The 9,272-nt window shown below is 46.4% G+C and overlaps 1 long non-coding RNA gene across 1 annotated transcript in view; it reads left to right on the forward strand.

Annotated features, from left to right (window-relative positions):
* The first annotated feature begins 702 nt into the window (after window positions 1-702).
* LOC105504600 overlaps window positions 703-9,272 on the forward strand; it is a 12,468-nt gene continuing 3,898 nt past the window's right edge. The window contains exons 1-4 of the long non-coding RNA XR_001000630.1: window positions 703-794; window positions 4,043-4,094; window positions 4,945-5,014; window positions 6,591-6,664. This is a non-coding gene — a long non-coding RNA (uncharacterized LOC105504600). The remainder of the gene's footprint in view (window positions 795-4,042; window positions 4,095-4,944; window positions 5,015-6,590; window positions 6,665-9,272) is intronic.

Genomic DNA, 9,272 nt, shown 5'->3' on the forward strand with positions numbered 1-9,272 from the left:
ATTACGCCACTGCACTACACCCTGGATGACAGAGTCATTGTGACAGAGACCCTGTCACTAAAAAAAAAAAGTCCGGGCGCGGTGGCTCACGCCTATAATCCCAGCCACTTTGGGAGGCTAAGCTGGGCCGATCACCTGAGGTCAGGAGTTCGAGACCAGCCTTGCCAACATGGAGAAACCCTGTCTCTACTAAAAAAAATAAATAAATACAAAAATTAGCTGAGTTTGATGGTGGGTGCCTGTAGTTGAGCTACTTGGGAGGCTGAGGCAGGAGAATCACTTGAACCCAGGAGGCGAAGATTGCAGTGAGCTGAGATCGTGCCACTGCACTCCAGCCTGGTCAACAGAGCAAAACTCTGTCACACACATTCACAAAAAGGAAAGAGTGAATGAAAAAAGCAAGAAAGCAAGAAAGAGAAGGAAGGAAAGAAGGAAGGAAGGAAGGAAGGGAGGGAGGGAGGGAGGGAGGGCGGAAGGAAAAGAAAGAAAGAAAGAAAGAAAGAAAGAAAAAGAAAGAAAGAAAGAAAGAAAGGAAGGAAGGAAGGAAGGAAGGAAGGAAGGAAGGAAGGAAGGAAGGAAGATGGAAAGGAAGAAAGAAACACACACACACATAGGGACGGACAATCCAGAGGCTCTAGAATTTTTGCGTGCTGACTGAATAGCGAATTGTTGTTACTGATTCCCTTCTAGGTGGTGAAAAGTGACAGCTGCTCTGTGCAGTTACAATGCTGCGTTGCCACTATAGTCTTCTCCCTCTGTAGTGATCCAATATTCTACTATATATCGGCAAAACTGTAAGTGCACACCTTATCTTTCTTAGAACGTTCAAAGCATACCCCACCCAGGAAAGCAGGCCCGTACCCTCAGTACATTTTCTCACAAAGGTGCCCTACTCTCTGTCTGAAATTTCACTGCTAAAGCTCCATTTCCTTTGCCTTTAAGAACTTCTCGGTATTCTCCTCTTAAAGAAGTGCTGGAATAGGCTGGACATGGCTCATGCCTGTAATCACAGCACTTTCAGAGGCTGAGGTGGGCAGATCACTTGATTGCAGTTAGCAGTTCAAGACCAGCTTGGCCAACATGGTGAAATCCTGTCTCTATGAAAAATACAAAAATTAGCCCGATACGGTGGCATGTGCATGTAATCCCAACTCCTTAGGAGACTGAGGCACAAGAATTGCTTGAATCTGGGAGGTGGAGGTTGTAGTGAGCTGAGATTGCACCATTGCACTCCAGCCTGGGCAACAGAGCAAGATTCCATCTCAAAAAACAAGCAAAAAACGAAACAAACAACAACAAAAAGAAGTGCTGGAATAGGGCCTATTCCCTGGAGCCTGGGCGCAGTGGCTCACACCTATCACCCCAGTGCTTTGGGAGGCCAAGGTGAGAGGATCATTTGAGGCCACGAGTTTGAGACCAGGCTGGGCAGCATAGCAAGATCCCATCTCTACAGAATAACATATATATATAAAATAGCCAAGCATGGTGGCACATGCCCGGAATGGGGCCCTTCTTAAACCTTCAGCAGCTAAAAAAATTGGAGTTCAACCAGAAGAGGGCAAGGCCTGGGACCAAATGCACAATGAGCAGGTTGGAGGAACTGACCTTTGCAAAGCATTTTTTTGTTTTTTTTTTTTAGAGACAGGATCTTGCTCTGTCATCCAGGGTGGAGTGCAGTGGTTCTGTATTAGTCAGGATTCTCTAAAGGGAGATAATTAATAGGACACATGTATATATGAAAGGGAATTTACTAAGAAGAATTGACTCACATGATCGCAAGGTAAAGTCCCACGACAGGCTGTCTGCAAATCGAGGAGCAAGGAAGACAGTGGTGGATCAGTCCAAATTCCAAAACCTCAGAAGTAGGGAAGCTGAGAGCACAGCCTTCAGTCTGTGGCTGAAAAGCCCAAGAGCCCCTGAGAAATCACTAGTGTAAGTCCAAGAGTTCCAAAGCTGAAGAACTTGGAGTCTGATGTTCAAGGGCAGGAAGCATCCAGCATGGAAGAAAGGTGAAGGCCGGAAGACTCAGCGAGTCTGCTTTATTCCAGCTGTATTGGCAGTTGTTTAGATGGTGACTACCCACACTGAGGGAGGGTCTGCCTCTCCCAGTCCACCGACTCAAATGTTACTCTCCTTTGGCAACACCCTCACAGACACACCCAGGAACAATACTTGGCATCCTTCAATGCAATCAAGTTGACACTCGATATTCATCATCACAGGCCCGATCACAGCTCTCTCCAAAGCACCAGAGAGACCTGCCGGGGTGTTGGGGGCTCCCAGAGACCGGTGGTCCATAACACCCTTCTCTGCTTCTCTGTGACTCTCAGTACAAATGCAGAGGCGGTGGCTGGATCACGTTGCAGCTCTCGCCAGCTCTAACCCCTCAGGTGGGAAGCCTGAGATATCTTGGTTCTCATCTGTGAGGAAGGAGCATGCTCTCACCTGTTCTGCAGGGCTCACTATCCCAAAGTCTTGGTTTGTCCTGTGCAATTTTTGGGCAGGCACGATGGCTTTGAGCTCTTCTGTGGGATTTCAACTTACCATGGCTCCCAAACCCATGTACGTCCTGCCTGGGCTGGAACCTGGGTACCTACAGACCCACAGAGCTGCACTCTCTCCACGCCTAGCCAAGCATGTCACTCCCATCCCCACGGCTGGGCCAGATCCTCATTAGTGCCCTCTCAGACGTTAGTCCTGGCTCCAGTATCTCTTCTTGGAGCCAGAGTCATGACTTGCCTCTTGACTCTCCATTCAGCCCAGAGTTTTAACTCTTTACCCCCAACCACTGACTGGCTTCTGGTTTCCAATCTTTAATCCGAGCCTTTGCAACTTTTATTACTATTATTATTATTTGAGATGGAGTCTCACTCTTTTTGCCCAGGCTTGAGTGCAATGGCGTGATCTCAGTTCACTGCAGCCTCCGCCTCACAGGTTCAAGTAATTCTCCTAACTCAGCCTCCTGAGTAGCTGGGATTACAGGCATGTATCACCACACCTGGCTAATTTTTATATTTTTAGTAGAGACGAGGTTTCACCATGTTGGCCAGGCTGGTCTCGAACTCCTGACCTCAGGTAATCAGCCCTCCTCAGACTCCCAAAGTGCTGGGATTATAGGCATGAGCCACCGCACCCGGCCAGCAACTTTTATTACTGTTAATGCCTTAAAACTCATCTGTCAGCCTCCACTCACCAGGTCAGTGCCCCTTGGATATACATACAAGCAGAATCATATCTGAATTCATCTCTATGTCTCAGTTTACTCATCTGAAAAATGAAGAAATGATAGTATCTATCTTATAGGATTGTCATGGGGAATAAATGACTTCATGCTTGCAAAGTACTTATTTTGTTGTTGCTGAGATAAGGTCTCACTTTGTCACCCAGGCTGGAGTGCAGTGGTGTAATCATAGCTCACTTCAGCCTTGAACTCCTGGCCTCAAGCCATCCTCCCAGCTCAGACTCCTGAGTACCTAAGACCAGAGGCATGCACCACCACACCTGGCTAATTTTTAAAAAATCATTTTGTAGAGATGGGGTTTTGCTTTGCTGCCCAGGCTGATCTCAAATTCCTGACCTCAAGCGAACCTCCCACCCCAGCCTCCCAAAGTACTGGGATTACCTTGCCCAGCCTGCAGGGTACTAAATACAGTATCTGATGTATAGAAAATGCCTGATGGCCAGGCGTGGTGGCTCACACCTGTAATCCCAGCACTTTGGGAGGCTGAGGCAGGCAGATCACCTGAGGTCAGGAGTTTGAGACCAGCCTGACTAACATGGTGAAACCCCATCTCTACTAAAAATACAAAAATTAGCCGAGTGTATGGGCGGGCACCTGTAGTCCCAGCTACTTGGGAGGCTGAAGCAGGAGAATCGCTTGAACCTGGGAGGTGGAGGTTGCAGTGAGCCAAGATGGCGCCATTGCACTCCAGACTGGGCGACAGAGCACCAGAGCGAGACTCCGTCTAAAAAAAAAAAGAAAGTGCTTGATAATGTTAGATATTATGATTACTACAATGATTGGTGATATTGCTCTCTCCAGATTCCAGCCCGGCCCTTTCAACTCTCCCGAATCAAAGCCAATGACAGTCAAGGTGAATTTCCTATTTGTTCCCAGCTGCTCTCCCTCTTGAGTTCCTTTCTTTCCTCCCTGGGTTTGCATCATTGGTGGGTGCCTGCAGGTCTCCAGGCTGTGCTGACTCAGATTTCAAATGGGGCCCGGAGCGCAGTGGCTCATGCCTGTATCAGTGCTTTGGGAGGCTGAAGTGGGCGGATCACTTGGGGTCAGGAATTCGAGACCAGCCTGACCAACGTGGTGAAACCCTGTCTCTACAAAAAGTATAAAACTTAGCTGGGCATGGTGGCGGGTGCCTGTAATCCCAGCTACATGGGAAGCTGAGAGAGGAGAATTGCTTGAACCTGGGAGGCAGAGGTTGCAGTGAGCCGAGGTTGTGCCACTGCATTCCAGTCTGGGTGACAGAATGGGACTCTATCTCAACAACAACAACAACAACAAAAGATTTCAAATGGACAGAGGCCCGGTGTCGCCATGACACCACCCACTAGCTCCTCCCTAGTCTAGAGGAGCTGAGGATGCTTTGGGATCTCTCGGAAGGGCAACCCTGAGCTCATGTGAGGATGATATACTAGGTGGGATGGTGGAAGTGACATTGCAAATGAGGGAAATTAACTGTTCCAACCATAGCTGGAGTCTAAAGGTGGAGATGATAGGCAGTCCTATGAATATATGGTCCTGACCACAGGCCAGCCAGAAATCAGCCTCGGCTGGAAAATTGAGCTGTGATTATTACAAAGAGTCAGAATGATGGCTTCAGTCATGATGCTTCGGGAGTTTCATAAAGAGCAGCCCAAACAATGTCGACATTAAGTATTTCGAGAGAGAAGGATGGTTTGTAAAGGAGCGTCTTCTTATTCCCTGAAAAGCTACTATGAAGACATCAGGCGTATGGAAATAACAGATGGGAAAGGCGAGAGGAGATCATTACTCTGAACTGTAAGTGCCATTATTGACAAGCGCAGCCCACATCGCTGAGCAAATAGATGTGCCTGAGAGTGGGAGGGAGATACATGAAGAAAAGGAAGCATAAGCCAGATATTTCCAAACATTGGGGGGTGAAGAGAAATCGCATTAGGATGCTAGCATTCTTCAAAGTTAAAAAAAAAAATTTGAGCTGGACTGTGAGCAAGAAAGATCCCCTCAGCAGTTAATTAATAGCCTAATTTATTTTTCATTTCTATATGACATAGTTGTTCTCAGTGTTGGGGGGATCACTCTGAAAATCTGATGAAAATGGTGTCTTCTTTTTCTTTGTTATTATTATTGTTATTTTTTGAGACAGAGTCTCACTCTGTTGCCCAGGCTGGTGTGCAGTGGCACGGTCTCGGCTCACTGCAACCTCCATCTCTCAGGTTCAAATGATTCTCCTGCCTCAGCCTCCCTAGTAGCTGGGATTACAGGTGGGCACCACCACTCCTCAGCTAGTTTTTGTATTTTTAGTAAAGACAATGTTTCACCATGTTGGCCAGGCTGGTCTCGAACTCCTGACCTCAGGTGATCCACCGGCCTTGGCCTCCCAAAATGCTGGTATTAAAGGTGTGAGCCACTGTGCCTGGTTGGTGTTCCTTTTCTAAAAAATGTCTTTATGAATACACAATCAATTTTTTGTTTGCTTCTTTTTATTTTAGGTTCAAACACATGCATGCTTGTTACATGAATATGCTGCAAACTGCTGAGGTTTGGGTTTCTATCAAGCCCATTGCCCAAATAGTGAACATAGTACGCAATAGGTAGGTTTTCAGCCCTAGCCACTCTCCTTCTTTCTCTCTTTTTGAAGACCACTGCCACGTACCCAGAGCCACCCCATGTTGACCATTGGATGCATTGTACGCAGGCTGTCTTGGGAAGAGAGTGTGGCTTTGAATAAGGCAGTTCTCTTCAGCTGAGGGCAAGTTCTGGAGATGGAGCAACTGAAGGAATGGGTGACTCTGTCCAGGAGCTGCAGATCTGGGTAGCACATGACAGTGTCCACTACACCATGGAGCCCTGCTTTAAAGAAGCCACTCTTTCTCTTGTGCTCTATGGAACATGCTTTGGGAATGCTGCCTCTGAGACTGTGGTTTAGAGATAAGCAATCTCTAATTGGAAGCTATGGGTCTTATTGTGTTTATCCATCCAGAGTGTCCAATATAGCAAACTGTGATACTACATGAGCCTACCTAGTTTAGGCACTTTGGGCAAGTTTAGGCACAATTTAGGCACAATCTCTGTAAGGCAAGTTTAGAACATCTGCATATAGTATCTAGAAATAAATGGTGTAGAGTGTCTTACAGTGTAATGCAGACTTAAGCTAGTTAGTGGCAGAACTGAGACTTGGAGAGGTGCCTGGCTCTCAGATCGGTTTTGTTCCATTGCACCTACAAGCCCTTGGTTCCGGAGACAGAGATGTGAAGAAATTATATTCAGGAATCCCTTCACCAAAAGGGCAGCCAACCTGATGATTTGGAAATTCTATTTTGAGACCAGTTAAAAGAGAGAAATTTCAGTTCATTTCTCATTTGTCATTCACCAGGTCTGGGATGTCCCCGGGCAATGCTAAGCTAACATTCAGCAGTGTCTACGAGATGACACACAATATGTTGAAAGGTAGGTATTAAAGACCTTTGACGGCATTGGAAGAGGGTAATAACAGCCTCCCAAGAGTGATAAGAGCAGGAACAAATGTGAACTGAAGATCAAACATCAGCCAGCTACATAAGACAAGATTGAAATGGGATGCCAGGCAGCCTCCGGGGGAAGAGGCGATACGTGGGATCAGTGCTCTGAAACAGGAACATGACTGATCTCCAAAATAAACAGATGGACAGATCACAGCCTAATTTAGATACTACCTTGAGGTGACTGCCACTGAGGTTTTGATTTTTCTTCTATAAGTAGTTCACAGCTTTGCCAGAATATAAATAGACTACATTGAGGCAAAGCTTGAAGGAACCTAAAAGAGGGTATAGCCCCATGTCTTTATTTTCTTTATCAGCAAACCGAAGCCCAGAATAGTTTATTGATTTGCCTAAGGTGACACAACAAGTTAGTAACAACATGAGAAGAGAAATCAGGTCTTTTTTTAAAAAAAATTTTCACAAAATTATTCATTTATAGACATTGAACATTTCAAGTGGTGGTCCCTGGGTTTAAACCCAGTAGACTGTGGAGTTGACTGGGCCACAGTGCATGATTTCAGTAAGTTCTCAATCAACTAAGCAAAGAGATCCATCAACAAATAATAAGAGGACAGGCCGGGCACGGTGGCTCACGCCTGTAATCTCAGCACTTTGGGAGGCCACGGCAGGTGGATCACCTGAGGTCAGGAGTTCGAGACCAGCCTGGCCAATGTGGTGAAACCATGCCTCTACTAAGAACACAAAATCAGCTGGGTGTGGTGGTGCACGCCTGCGGTCCCAGCTACCCCAGAGGCTGAGGCAGGAGAATCACTTGAACCCAGGAGCAGAGGTTGCAGTGAGCCGAGACTGTGCCACTGCACTCCAGCCTGGGCAACAAAGTGAGATTCCATCTCAAATAGTTAATAAATAAATAAATAAATAAATAATAAGAGGACAGACTAGAAAGTATACCGTGAGAGCATTTTCACAATGCTAAATGATGTGATATATACAAAGTACTGAAAGCCTCTGACTAATCCTGAAGTGCTTAGAAAATTGGTAAAAGTGGCTGGACATGGTGGCTCACGCCTCTAATCCCACCACTTTGGGAGGGCGAGGCGGGCAGATCATGAGGTCAGGAGATCGAGACCATCCTGGCTAACACAGTGAAACCCTGTTTCTACTAAAAATACAAAAATTAGCCAGGCAGGGTGGCATGCGCCTGTAAGCCCACCTACTCGGGAGGCTGAGGCAGGGGAATCATTTGAACCCAGGAGGCGGAGGTTACAGTGAGCTGAGATCGTGCCACTGCACTCCAGCCTTGGCGACAGAGCGAGACTCCGTCTCAAAAAAAAAGAAACAAAGAAAAGAAAATCGGTAGAATTGCTGTGCTCGTATGATAGTCCTGATGTGCACCAGACCATTCTGGAAAGAGAGTTAGTGTCTTTAATTTTCAGCCTCAACTCTGTTGACATCCAGAATCAGTTCTGAATAGGCAAGAGGGTGTGTTAACTGTTTTAGGTTCAAAGCACTTAGGGTCTGGATTGCCTCTGTCAGCACTGGGTCTAGTGTTCTGCATGCCTGGCCACCCAGTACAGCCAAATAGCTCAGTATATAGAAATAGATTTGGCCGGCTGCAGTGGCACATGCTTGTAATCCCAGCACTTCAGGGGTCTGAGGCGGGAGGATCACCTGAGCTCAAGAGTTCGAGACCAACCTGGACAGCCTAGTGAAACCCCATCCCTAGAAAAAATACAAAAATTAGCTGGGCATGGTGGTGCATGCTCGTTGTCACAGCTATTTGGGAGGCTGAGGTGGGAGCATTGCTTGAGCCTGGGAGGTCAAGGCTGCAATGAGCTGTTATAGTGCCACTGCACTCCAGCCTGGGTGACAGAGTGAGACCCTGTCTCAAAATAAATGCAATAAAATAAAAAATTTTTAAAAATGGATTAGAAGAAAAGAGGGGAGTCTCACAGTACCCTTTGCAGGAAGTACTCCCAGGTCTCTGTCTTTATACCTCTGCTCTCTCTCCCCTTGAGTTTCAGAATATGATATGGGCATCTCTTAGAGTATCTGTCTCATGATCCTGCTATCTTTGCCTTGATTTTTTTTTTGTGTGTGTGTGTGGCTTATTTGTGATCATTCATATGTTCCAGTCAAGTCAGCTATAACTTCTGGGATTATGTGACCATGGAGCTCTGGTGTCTACAGCTGTTTGGGCTATGTATAGGTTCTCTGATTCTTCAGAAAGAGAAGTTAAATTCATTCAGCACAAATTAGATCAGCTTCCCACCCCTCTTCCTAACAACTGTGGTCAGGGCAGTAGTCAACTACTATAGTTAAAAGTCCATAGGCTTTCTCTGCCTTCAATGACTGTGAGAGGCATTAGTCCTGGAGTGTCAACAGCTTGAGCAGGTGTCCTAAACGTGTCTAATGATCATCAACTCCCAAACATGCCTTCTTCTCTGTCATTCAGGTTTGGGGAGATTCAGCCTCAGTTCTTCCATTTCCTTTCCTTTCCTTTCCTTTCCTTTCCTTTCCTTTCCTTTCCTTTCCTTTCCTTTCCTTTCCTTTCCTTTCCTCTCCTCTCCTCTCCT

The sequence above is a fragment of the Colobus angolensis genome, unplaced genomic scaffold (assembly GCF_000951035.1).
Source record: "Colobus angolensis palliatus isolate OR3802 unplaced genomic scaffold, Cang.pa_1.0 Scaffold122, whole genome shotgun sequence".
Taxonomy (NCBI): Eukaryota; Metazoa; Chordata; class Mammalia; order Primates; family Cercopithecidae; genus Colobus; species Colobus angolensis.